At 37.2% G+C, this 14,160-nt stretch overlaps 1 long non-coding RNA gene across 1 annotated transcript in view; it reads left to right on the top strand.

Annotated features, from left to right (window-relative positions):
- Window positions 1-518: 518 nt before the first annotated feature.
- Window positions 519-14,160, top strand: part of LOC122104595 — a 29,895-nt gene continuing 16,253 nt past the window's right edge. Inside the window, exon 1 of the long non-coding RNA XR_006146957.1 lies at window positions 519-781. This is a non-coding gene — a long non-coding RNA (uncharacterized LOC122104595). The remainder of the gene's footprint in view (window positions 782-14,160) is intronic.

Below are 14,160 nucleotides of genomic sequence, written 5' to 3'. Positions count from 1 at the left end.
TCTTAATTTCATATTGAGTATCACTCTAATTTAATCGTGGAAACACAGGTATTTTAGAGCCATGACTTGAGCTTCTTTTCCCTAGACATCTGTGTACATTTGGTACATGTGCACAGATTTCATTCACAATTTTAATAGATTTGCTATAATTAATAACTACAATGTGGTAAATATCTGGAATAGCACTTCAAAGTTAAATGGATATAACTTAGCTGAGCTGGCCCATATTCCAGAAAATATAGTAAAGTTATGCAGATACTGATATTTATTATTCTTGATTTTATAGCCATACTTTTGATACACATAGCACTTGCTACCTTTCCACAAACTACTATTCCCAAAACATCACTGATGACAATGTTTCTAAACTTGCAGCATTAACAAGATGAAAGAAGAAAGAAATGTTCAAGGTACAGACAACACCCAGGGCATTACAGTTCCTTCCAACAGCTTCCACTTACGCAAGATCCTATGTTTGTGAAAACAACCCACAAATCTTTGAACAGGATGTAATCAACCTCCCAACTGCTGAGATACATTGCAAAAAATGACTACAGCAGCCAAAAATAATAATGCTGTTTGCAAGCAGCTCTTCCTATATCTAAGGAAGAACTAGCCACCATGTGAGTTTGTGCAGGTTTTGGAAAACTACGCACGGAAACAATAAATCCCACCAACCCCAGCCTAAAATACACGGCATCGGGACGCGTGGGAAGCTGTGGTCTGTTACAGAAGGAGGTGGCAGTATCAAGGAAGATTCATATCCAGAAAAATCTGCATGGTAAGTGACCCAGGACAAGATTTTATTTGGCAGCAAATCTGTATTGTCACTCTCTCTCCATGGTCAAGCTGCCCCGTCTTCTGAAGGCAGAGCTGTTAGTTATGTCTTTGTTGCCAGCCCCAACACAAATCTTTCTTTTCCTTTCAAAATAGGATCTGGCACCTTCCCTGAAAGGCTTGGGAGGGAATATTGGCAAATGATTCTTTAGGTAAGTTTAATCGCCAAAACCCTGTACCTACCTCAGACAGTCCTTAGCCACTCAGTCTGCATGAGCTGAATTGAAAAAAAAAACGTCCAGTGTGATGGTTTCTCCAGCTTTACCAGAAAGAAAAGACTTGGGGTGCTTGTCCTTTAAGTGTCTCTAAACATGGTTTGCATAGCTGGCTCTCAGCTTATCTCTGCCTTTCGGCGTTTGCTTCCATACATGGATCTGTTCCCAACAGTAACTCCAAGCTGTGGAAAAGAAGCTATCTGGCAGCGCTCGGCTTCATCCAACACATGGATGATAAAAATACACATTTAGAGATCGTTCCAGCCTGGCTCCTGTCCCACCCCATGATCCTGTCACTACACGTTTCTGCAAGTATGCTTTTTGAGACTGATGGTTCTACTCTCCAGATTAAAACCTGATTCTCACATAGCGCTTGCAAGGCATTGATTTGTTTTAGTTTTATGAAAACAGAGACATTACTTTGATTTTTTAACACACATCATCCTTAAAACTGTTAGTTAATAAGATGTTGCTAAGAGCCTGAACAGTGAATAGTTACGGAATGGTTACAGAAACTAGTAATAAACATATAAACAAGTGACTGAAATGAATGGATTACACTGCATGTGGATGAATAAATACATACAGCATAGGCTAATTTAATGGTTGGAATAGCTGGAAACCCTCTGAATTACCTTTGTTAAAGGGAAAAAGTAGTAGAAGGTGAAAGCAATCAAAATCTTTAGGACAGAAGAGACACATTATATGTTAAACAGTTTCTCATTCAGGCAGTCCCTTCCAGCCACTATCTACCATGCTTTGAAAGTTAGAAAAGTTTTTTTTTTTTCATATTAATGAGTATAAATCTCAGTAGAATGCTAATTGTAACATTTGTCAGGGATAATAGTTTAAATGACACATAGCTATAACTTAATACTTCTTAAGCAGTAAATAAATCTGGCCCTGCATAGTAGAGGAAGATTCTGTGATGCCTATCTTTATCAGTACTTTTGCAATTCTTGTTTCTTGTTTTTAAAGCTCATCTTATTTTTTCTCCTTTTTTGGGGGTAAATATCTTAGGTAAAATATATGGAGAAAAAGAGTAAAAAGATTTTATCAATAATGATTTTTCATTGATCAAACATTTTTAACTCATGCTAAAACACCTTCAGGTGCAGACCTACAGGCGTAATTTATCATAATGGATTCAAAGTGAAATGAATGTGCTTAAAATAGTTCAGAGGAAAAAGGGAGGAGGAGAGGAAGGAAGCAAGATTGCAAAACCATCATCTTTGCAGGTGACTGATAGGTATCTGGGCTCCTCATTGTATTATTCACTTTATTTGGGCTTTGTTCAAAAATTTCTGTTAAAACTTAAAAGGAGAGAAAAAGATGAATAAGGCAAAGAGAAAGTAAGTACAAAACAGATGTATTATTGGCAAATCTGAGAATGGAGTGATTTCGGTTGAAAACCATCAAGGTCAGAGCAAGGGCAAGATGGTAGATTTCTTTTCAATTCAATATATTCTGATATTCTGACCTCCTAGTTCCTACCCCAGAGCTATTCTATAGGACAGTAATTTCTCCCTAATGCAAATTAAAATATGCTATTTAGAAAGCCCACCTAGAAAGCTCATGCTTGACATGTGGTCACTTATTGACATCTTATCACCTCTAATCCCACTTTGCCCTTTGTCTTTTTCTAATTTTTTTAAGTCTAAAAAATTATTTATTTTAATTATCCCTTCCAGCTAGGAATGATCAGGTAAGAGTTCTGGTCAAGTAGGTATCAGTGGGAGGTCCCCTGGTTGAGATAGGTAAGAAAAAGCTCTTATTTATCTATTTAAAAGTGAACAAGCTCAAACTTGGCCTCTCTTGTTCCTGCACCCTTCTACCTATTTGCTTCCCAGAGAGCAAATCTAAAGCCTAAGATTGTGGCAGAAGGGGACAAACATAAGGACGGAGGCCTATAAGGTAAAGCAGATGGAGCAGAGGAACAAAAAGAACTTCAAATCTTCCCAGTGTCACTGAGTAGCTGAACCGCCCCACTGGAATTTTTGTCACAGAAAAACAAAACAGAACCATATGACTACAAAGACATTATCCTAGATTTGAATTCAGGACTCGAAGTCAGGGCCTGCTCTTGTCCTAGCCTAATGACCTGAATCATGTCACAAGGTTAGCGTAAGAGAATCCTTGATCTCCTCGGTATAGACTTATCCTATGAAATAATGTATGTCATCTTATCTTCCTACAGTGTAGGGAGTAATTTTTTTTCAGGGTGTAAGCATTATGCACACCTTTGGTCCTCAGCTCCACCCAGACCTGATCTCCTCCCTGCCCTGGAGTTCGCTCCATACAGCTAGCCCCTCCCTCTCTCCACCCAGACCCTCCTGAGCTCCCACCTACCTCACCTCCTGCCCCTAGACACCCCCCCCCCCCCCTTGCCCACTACCTGGTTAGGGACAGAGCCCATGTGCTCCTTCTCCCGGGAAAATGAGGCTCCTCTAATAAACCTTATAATAATCTTTCTCCTGTGCCTGCCTACCTCCACGAGGTTCCCTGGGATGGATGTGAAGGTTCGTTTCACAGTGTAAGGTGTTGAGTATTTAAAATATGAGATGGTTGATACATAGGACCCACCGTGACTCTGCAGCTAAATATAACCAAGCTTGGGAGTCTGCTTTCTGTCCAGAGAAGAATTTGCAGACATTTACTTTGACTGGCTGAATTTCAAACCTCTTGAGAATTCTGCTGTGATGTTAGGAACATCCGAGGTATGGGGTGATTGTATATTCCAAATTGTGTTTGCCATTTTGGGTTTGCCAAATTGAATTGCATGCTCTTGGAGAGTGAGGTCTGCTATGGATTTCCGCCAGTTTGCTGCTTCAAGTCAGAGAGACAGTACTCTAGGGAAAGGGAGGCTCAGGGACGCGTTTGAGCCCTGTTCTTTCCCTACTCGGGAGGACATGGTGGGGTTCACATACAAGAAAAAGTCTTCTGATAAAGACGACAAAAGAAAAATCTAATCATGTTTCCAGAGCAAGAAGTCAAATGGTTTCCTGTGAGTCTTGTGGCAGTCATGATTCAGGATATTTTCATATATGGACATTCATATGGGAAAGAATAGAGGACATTTAAGTGGACAGGCAATTTCCCACAGAGCACTTTACACAGGCTGGTCTTTCAATGGGCTGTCTGCATCTTTTCTCAAAAGTATATTCATTTTCAACACATATCCTCCGTCTCTTTAGATTCAACTCAGTATTTCCTTCAGTCTTCACTAATTTTACCATTAGTTACTCCAAAGCACATACCTTCCTTCCTTCCTTCCTTCCTTGCTTCCTTCCCTCCCTCCCTCCCTTCTTCCTTCCCTCCTTCCTTCCCTCCCTCCCTCCCTCCCTTCCTTCCTTCCTTCCTCCCTCCCTCCCTCCCTCCTTTCCTTCCTCCCTCCCTCCCTTCCTCCCTTCTTTCCTTCCTCCCTTCCTTCCTTCCTTCCTTCTTTCCTTCCTTCCTTCCTTCCTCTGTCCTGGGGCTTGAACCCAGGGCCTGGTGCTGTCCCTGAGGTTTTTTTTTCTTCTGTTGTTTAAGACTAGCACTCTACCACATGGCCACAGTTCTGCTCCTGGCTTTTTTGTTTGTTTATTGAAGATTAGTCTCACAGACTTTCCTGTCCAGGCTGGTTTTGAACTGAGGTCCTCAATATCTCAGCCTTCGGAGTAGCTAGGATTATAGGTGTGAGACACCAATGACCAGCTATTTATTTCCTTCTATTTGGGGGTATGTATTTCCCCCTACTATCTTGAAAGTATCCTTTTTATTTCTGTAAGTAACAATCTATTTTTTTACTTGAACCATTCACACACACACACACACATACACACACACACGCACACACACACACACACGCACGCACATAACAATAAGACTATAGAAAAAGAAAAAGGAGGACAGAAAACTATGTATCACTGTACATTAAGGTTATTTTATATCTGAGAATCCCAGAAAAAAAATTTGAGAGACAGGGCCATATGGTATGTAGCCCAGGCTTGCCTTATAATTTTCCTGCATCATCCTCTAAAATTCTGAGATTATAAATTGGGACCATACAAAAGACCCAAGCTTGATTTTGATAATATGTATATGTATATATATCTAAAACTCTAGAGCAGCCACGAAATGTTAATTTATTAACTGCTTACTGTTTTTTACTTTTTATAACATCAGAAATTACCTTGTCCTTAATTTTTAAATCTTGTAATTTGATTTTCTCGGCTACTCTAGATGAGCACTTAACCAATTCACTTATATTTCTGATATCTTCACAATGAGTTGTCTCTTTATAATTGTCAATTGTCCTTTATCTGTAGCAACATTTTCTGTTTGAGAATATGTCATCTACATGAACAGCCACTCTAGCTTTCCTGTAGTTATTTCTTTCAAGATATATCCGTCTCATCATTTTGCTTTCAGTCTTCTTTTGTCTTTAAAGTGTATCTTGTATAAACAACATATTGGATCAGTTTTTTCTTTTTCTGTATCCAGTTGGACAGTCTCTGTCTTTTGATTGGATTCTGTAATTCTCTGTATGAGTGGGCTTTCTTACCCTGTGCCAAAATACTTGAGATCAACAACTTCTTTTATTTTGTTTCTTGTTTCTGAGGCTTCAGTTCATTTTCAGTTGGGTCACCTGTTTTGAGGCCTGTAATTGAAGCAGAATATCATGACGAAGAGAAGGCAGCAGGAGAGCAAAGCTGCTCACTTAATAGTAGCCAGGAGGGAGGACATGGCAGGGTGCCAGTAGTTCATTCAAGGACAAATGCCCAATGATCTTATTTCCTTCCCCTAGGTTCACCTCCTAAAGAGTCTACTTCTTACCAATTGTAACACAAGCTGATGACTGTTTATCATCTGAGACTTTGGTGGACATTTATGGCATTTAATGTTTTTGATAGATCTCTTTCATTTTATTTTATTGTTTTGCTTTGATGTCTTTTAAATTATTTTTTTCTCTTCACTTCTTTTTTTGCTTTAAGTAAGTACTTTTTACTCTTGCATGCTAATTTCTGTAGTGTTTTTTTTCACTCTATTTTGAGTTAATTTGAATGGTTAAATTTAATAGTTATAATTTTAATTCTACAATGGTTATTATAGAACTTCCAATGGATGTCTTAACAAAATCAGCCTCAGACTTAAACTAAGTTTATTCACTTTTTACCTTTTTGAATTTACATATAACACAAGTTAATGTTTAAAAACCAAAACATAGGGCTGGGAAGTTGGCTCAGTGGTAGAGCGCTTGCCTTGCATGCCTGAGGCCCTGAGTTCAATTCCTCAGCACCACAAAAGCAGAAAAAAGAGCCGGAAGTGGCATTGTGGCTCAAGTGGTAGAGCACTAGCCTTGAGTTGAAGAGCTGAGGGACAACGCCCAGGCCCAGAGTTAAGGTCCCACGACTGGACCCCCCCCAAAAAAAGAAAGAGAAAAACCAAAACATATATTGTTAAAATTATTTTTCTCTTCATTTTCTTTTCCCGTTACAGCCTTGTTTTCATTAATTCCTTGGTATAGTTATCAGCAAATATATTAATATATTATGGGCAAATTGCATTTGTTATGGCATATACATACATATATATGTTATATGTATATTTGTTATAGGCTCCACAGTATACATACATATAAATATGTTATATATACATATATTATATATAAATATAAACATATTTATATAAACATTTATAAATATAAATAAACTTGTCTTTATAAATATACATAAATATATTTCTATCTATATTTATAAATATATATATTATTACATTTATATAATATATTTGTTATATAAATGTACATAAGTTATATATTTTATATGCTTGAAATTATATATAATTGCTTTTTTTTTTTTTGGTTGTGGGGCTTGAACTCTAGGCCTGGGTGCTGTCCCTCAGCTCTTCAACTCAAGGTTAGTGCTCTGCCACTTGAGCCACAGTGCCACTTTCCCTTTTCTGAGTGTTTTATTGGAGATGAGAGTCTCATGGACTTTCCTGTTCTGGCTGGCTTTGAACTGTAATCCTCAGATCTCAGCCTCCTGAGTAGCTAGGATTACAGGTGTGAGCCACCAGCACCTGGCTATAATTGCTTTTGAACTTAGTCAAGACTGAAAATAAGGATTTACAGTGGATTTTTTTTATAATTACATACTTTCACCTGTGCTTTTATTTTTTATTTTTATTTTTTTGGTTTGTGTGTCTGCATTATTCACTTTCAGCCTAAAAAATTCCTTTTTAACATTTCTTGTAAGTCTTGTACAACTTTTTTGGCTTTTGCTTATCCAGAAGATCTCTGCTTTTATCTTCTTTAAAAAATATAGGATTGTACTTGGCAGTTTTATCTTTAGCCACTTTGCTTCTGACCTCCCCCCCCTGCAATATAGCCTCTATTGTTTTTACTTGGAAATCAGTTGCTAACCTTATGACATTCCCTTAGAAGTGATGCTTTCTTTTCCTTTTGCCATTTTCAAAACTTAGCTACACCTTTGTCTTTTGGAAATTTTTTTCCCTGGAAAAAAGGGTCATATTTCAGTTCTTGATTTTTACAGTTTATCATTAATATCACCACATGTATATACACGATGTAAGACAAGTACAGTAGTATTTCTCCTACAAAATAAAACTAAACTTTATCTCTATACAGACAGCCCATCTTTTCCAAACAATAGCCAAAATTCAAATTAACTACAAAATCTCATAAACAAGAGAAACTGCTTCAGCTGAAATTGTCCTGGGAAAAGTGGATCCATACATATTACAAAAAGTATTCTAAAGACTATAGTTTGAATTATTATTTATTACTTTTGGCGTTTTATATGATCGTGTATATGATGGTCTCTTTTCTCTGCAATGTATTCAGTTTACTATGTGGCAATAAATTTGAGAAGTTTTAACCATTTTATCCTCAAATATTTGTTCTTTTCATTGTCTTCTGGGTTTTCTGGTAACTACTGTCATGTACATGTTGGGACAATTAAGGGTATCTTATATTTTTCCAAGGCACTGGTAACTTTTCTTCATTCATTTGATTCCTCCATTTTGTGCCTGGATTATTTCTACCAGTCTATTTTCAAGTTTGCTAATAGTTTAGTATTATGCTTTTATAGTGGACTTTTAACTTAATTATTGTATTTTTTTTCTATTCCAGATTTCCATTTGGCTTCCCATAAGATTGGTATTTGTCCTGACCCTAGGTGACCTTTTGTTAGCCATCTTGCCCATTTTTCTCCAATAAAGAACCTTCCCTACAGAGTAAGCTATATTTTTATTAGATTATGAGATTCCTTTCAATATTCTTTCACCATTGCTTCTATTGAGTTCCTCTGGAGGGAATTGGGAGCATTGCTTATCAGGAAAAATATCTGACCTAAAGCTTTAGGGCTGGGTTTGGGAGATTTTCTGTTAGGGGCTAATGAGCACTTGGTGGGAGGAGAGTTCTCCAGCCTGAGGTTATCCCCCTGGACTTCTCTGGCATACAATAATCTTTACATCAGGAACTGGGACAAGAGTTCCCAATGTCTCAGTATTTTCTACTCAGGGAATGGGGATTGGGCGGGGTAGTGCCACATCTACTCGTGCCCATACTTATCTAGGATTTAGCTTCAGAATCTAACAATAGAAACAGAATGACTGACATTTTAGTCATTCCTCCAAAAATGAACCCCCTCCAGGAAGAGGATAGAGGAAGAGAAGCCCTGATTCTTTGCACTGGAAGTTTGGAGTGGAAGCTCTACCTTGATGGGCTGGGAAAGAAGAGAGAAGCATTTTTGGGTCAAATACCAAAGTCTCTTACCTTTCTTAAGGGATTTTCATGAATTGATAGTTCTTCATTTGCTGTCTGCCCCTAGGATACTTTTCAGAAGCTTTAGTTATTAAAAAATAATTTCTACAAGTTTCACTGGAGAATGAATCAGAGAAGCTTCGTGTTGTTGTGTCAGAAGTTGATCTTGCCAGACATATTTCATAACCAATATTGGGCTGTAATATGGTGTGAAAGCCTCAAGGGCAAAAAGCTTGTCTTCTTTATCTGCAGCTCTTAGAGCCTAGGATTGCCTCTGGCATGTATTAGTCAATTAAATTTTCTTGACTTGCATTTCAAAAAGCTGAAACAAGCCTTTATTTTCACATTTTGAAGCCTTCAGAGTGGGTATACTTTTACTATTTAAGTCTATTCCTCAGTCTTCCTTCCATTTACAAATGAGAAGTAAAACTATTTACCAACACACAGAAAGCCAGAAAGCCAGTGAATTCTCCAAAAGATATAGCTGACTCACTTATCCGTTCTTTGGTGTCAACTTCTCCATTTATCCTAAAGATAAATCATGAGCTAGAGAAATATGTCTCATAAACAGCAGGAATTCCACTTGCTTTAAGTATCAAGAGCTGAAATTGGATCTCTCCCAGCCTCCAAACTGAAGACAGGGATATTTTCTATGGCTCTGAGCCCAGCTGCTGCTCAGGTGAAAGTTGGGCAACCCCTTAAGGTTGAAAGCAAGAAGCTTCCCCTTAGTTTACTAAGCTGATAGCATTCTTTTCCTGTTACCTGATGCATTTTGATAAATTTGTATATATTGCTTCAAAATGCATTGGACAATCAAATCAGAGATGACAATCAGGAGTCGTCGTCAATCCACATGAAATGACAAAAATACAAGTTGACCTAAGTAAGAATTTGTTTTGGACTATATTTAGCATTTGTCCACCATACAAGGGAAGTGAAAGGACAGATGGTTGCTTAAAAATGAACAAAAAAGGCACAGATGTTCAGCCCCCACAGCTGTTCTGGGGATCACAGGAGGAAACAAAGTACCAAGGGTCATTATCACATCAGCCCCCATTTTTACAACAGACAATTAACTTCTGAAAGTTATTCTTCCAGGTACATGCCTGTCAGTTCAGATTCCCAGACCTATGATTCTTTTTTCATCCTGTTCTTCTAGCTGTCCTGACTATATTATTTCATCCTCTGAAATTTTGCTCTGAATCTTAGTGTTGAAAATTGAAGGTAATCTTACCATACATCCTGGCATTATTTTATTTTGTATCTCAAGAGATTTTGAGATTTTTGTGCAAAGAATTCATGATCATCTTAGTATGTTATACTATGTTCTGCTCATAAGGTAGTAGCTACACAATTAATACTTAGGTCATGCATTGAATGGACATAACAATACATAAAATAAATGGAATATGTAGAATTTCAAGCTGCAATAACAAATGGGGTCTCAAAAATGAATGCTAGGCAAGGACTAGTCAAGTGCTAGCATTTAATACACACGCATGTTCTTATTTTGGAAAATTTCAGGTAGCTTTTTGTCTCTCAGAATGTCAATAGCTTTAGAATTATTGTTTTTTTTTTTAAACACTGAATAAATAAGGATGCCTCTTTCTTAGGAAAGATTGGCATGAACTGTAATTCAGCCTTAGTTTTTGATGTGAACCTTCTCTGTCAATTGAATAGAGAAAATTTAGAGAACATTGTATATTCTCTTTGCTTCCATCTTAATTTGAATTAATGTACTGAAGGAATGAGGCATTTGAATATCTACTCACAGTGCAAGCAAAACTGACGTCTTTCTAAATATTCTTTCTTCATATCTGACTGTATTTTCGCTTTTCTTTTGGATATACTGTAGTGAGCTGAAGTGAAATATAGCCCAAATAGAATTGATTAGCTCTCTTCACTCACACAACTTCTTGTGCTGATTTCTTTCTTTGTCAGTGACAGTTCCACATATTCAGTCTCTTAAGCAGAAGAGTTCAATCACACTGAGTCTCTACCCGCTCTGCATTTAAACTGCCCAAATTCTCTGAGATGATATGAAGTATCTCTTGAATCTGTTATTTTTTCCCTCAACAATATTCCCAGGACTTTTCTTTCCTCACCAGAGCGTTTGATCTGATGATGTTTCTTGATCTATGATATTTTAATATCAATCTCTTCTTTCTACATAAGCTCATTTTCCTCTTTGTTTACATTTCTAAAACATGAATCCATCTTTTTTTAAACCAAACCATGGTATCACATAGTTTATGATACCATCATAAGTTTAATGAACTTTTGACTATATCTCACATATAGCATGTTCTCCATGAACAATCCTTTGTATACGTTTCTCTGGAGTTTCTTCCCCTTTCAAAGTGCTGTTTAACCATTCAAAATTCTAAGCCACTGCAAAGATTTCCCAGAAATATCTATGTAACATCTAACTGAATTATGTGCTGTTAAGTTCTTTCTGTAAACTATATTATGATATATTCAGTTTTTAATTGGATTGTGAGTTTCTTTTCTGTAATTAAAAATTATCTATTTTTTATTTTCAAATGATTGTACAAGAGGGTTTCAATTTACCATGTCCATTTGTGGGTACAACACATTCTGATCAGTGTTACTCCTTCCATCGTGAGTTTCTTGAGTGCTGAGACTGAGTCTTTTGAGTAGCATTTTGAATGATAGATATTGGATACTTAGTACTAGATGATGTTAAGGAGGGTCTTCTCTATGACAGGTTAAAGGAATTAAAGTTTACTGGGTCTGATGATGGCTAGTCAGAAGTTATTTTTCAATCAGCAAGAGAGCAATTTGGGGGCAAGAAGGGGGTTTCTGTTGGTATTTGTACAAATTTGTAGCTGAGCAATAACCGTTATCATCTCTCTTTCAGTTAACAGAAAAATGACCACTAACCTTGTAAGACTATAGTTCTCATCTATTTATTTAAGTTTTTAATCAAATGAGAAATATTTCTTTTTTGGCAAAGCTGTATGAGTTTAAAATAGGCCATGGCCAACATGTTTCTGAGTTGGCCAACCCGTTTAAAATCCCAAGCATCTTGTGGAGGCAGACTGGCCTTTTTTTGTGTGTCCATAGAGAACATCAACTTTTATGGAGAATCCCAAACAGCCCACTGGATTCTTGCTCTATCTCTGGAGTCCCCTCTTGTCAACCTGGGAGCTATTGTGTTTGACTGCCCTCCTACAGACTGACAGAATGACTGAATCGTATCTGTCTCTCTGCTGCAATGTATCCAGAGATTGATGGCTACAAAAGCACCTTCTAATTTTGTACCAACTCAGTCTTCTTTACATTGCTTGTACAGATAACTCAATGTCAGGATTACACGTAAATAGTCATTAAGGCCTGAAGAGTAGGATCTAAGACATAGTAAAAATTGAGAAAGTATCAGAGCATAAACTACATACAAATATCAAGGGGCAATATTAACATGTAACTTCTTAGTTCATGAGATTTTGATTCAGATGTCTATGATGACATGCTTAGATTCTAAAAGCATACTTAATCAATACATGAATTAATATTTAGTAACACTAATAACATTCTATCTCAGAACAGAGTAGCTAGCAGAACCCTGAAGCAATTTTCTTTTAGTCTATGGTCAGGCATTGAAGTGTAAGAAAAGAAATGGAATCCTGAGATGTGGGAGGCATTCTTAGGTGAAAGCCTCACACATCTAGTGCACTAAGCTGCTCCTTCTTCATACCAATGCTGTGTGGGTCTCTGGTCTCTACAGGAGTCCCTCTTACACCCTAGTGTGGCAGGCTGGAAATATTTATATCTTTCTTTTAATTAATAAGTTTTTTATTGTGAAAATACCATACAGAGGGGTTACAATTACATGAGCAAGGTAATGAGTACATTTTTAATCAAGCATTGTTGCCTCCTCCTTTGTTTTCCCTTACCATCCCTCCCCTGCCCTGTCTCCCCCCCTTGCGCCAAAGTTGTAAAGTTTGTTTTTTGACATAAATGTCTCGTACATCTCATTGTTGCAATGGGTCCACTTATATCCCTATTTAAACAATTTTTTCCCCTTCCATTCCCCAAATTATGCCAACATCCAATACAGTGAAAACAGGGGTTATATCGTGGGGGAGGGACATACAAAGCAACAAAGAAGTTGGCTCAGTGGTAGAATGCTTATCTTGCATGCATGAAGCCCTGGGTTCGATTCCTCAGCACTGACCAACAACAAAAAAAAGGAAATAGTCATATCTATATACACTCTGCCAAGCCTTTGTTAAAACTACAGTCTGATTTTGGTCTTTATATCTTTTGATTCAACTGAAATTGCCAACTGATTATTAGACTTAAAGCTGAGTTTTTTTTTTTAAATTTAATTTCCTACTTCCTCTTCTTCTGTTTAGATTGTTCCCCTTGATTACTGAAGCATAGATAACTCAAATTGGGATGCTGCTATATCCCTTTGGACTTCAGACTCAGTTATGTGACTTGTTATTCTCTCTATTCTGGAGGACCTGACACTTGTGCCTCTCAATATTCTTTAACCTTAATTCTGTCCTATGACCTGTGCTGCAATTATCTGCACCCACACCATGGCTTGCTGTGTTCACTCTGATTTTTCTCCTTGTTCTTTGAATAATTAGCTCAAAGCATGCAGGCCTTACCTCAGATATAAAGTCCTCAGAAGGACCTCTTGTTCATTTTCAGCATTACATCACCTTAAAACAGGATCATGATGAGTCCTGATTCATATTCATAGGACACCAGTATATTTGTGAAAAAAAATTGTGAGGTTAACTTGGATGATTTTGGCTTAAGATTGAGGCAGCAAAGGCAAGACATATATGACACTTAGGTGTATTTAGATGTGTGTGAAGTTGGTCAGATTTCTTGCTTAATTAATTGGTTAGATGGTGGTGTCATTCAAAACCAATTCTGATCTTGATATTTCTTTATCAGCATTTAAAAATCTAGAACTTTTCAAAATAAAATTAATTCTGAATTCAGTTCTTAAAAGTTTTTGATAGCTGTCTCCTCTGTACTTATTAATCTCATCTCTAGCAAAGCCCTCTCATCACCAGTCACTGTGGATGGCCTGTGCAGTGATTACAGCTATTTTACTCATACTTATTGGGGTGTTCCCTCCATACCATATCTTTCTGCCTGTAATAGTCACATCCTCTTCTTTGTTATCTCTCTGAATTTTCAGGCTCAGATCAACTGTCCTTTCTTGAAGCCCACCCACCATGAGACGTTTTTTGAGACACACTTTTTATACCACTTGCTTACTTTTCAAATAGGCTTCAAGTTTCATATTGTCAAGGAATATAGTCCCTCTGTATTTATATCACTAGCAGTGAGTAC

The sequence above is a fragment of the Dipodomys spectabilis genome, unplaced genomic scaffold (genome assembly GCF_019054845.1).
Source record: "Dipodomys spectabilis isolate Male_0828 unplaced genomic scaffold, ASM1905484v1 ptg000026l, whole genome shotgun sequence".
NCBI lineage: Eukaryota > Metazoa > Chordata > Mammalia > Rodentia > Heteromyidae > Dipodomys > Dipodomys spectabilis.
Note: the sequence above shows the minus strand (reverse complement) of the source record. Positions and strands in the feature narration are given on the sequence as shown.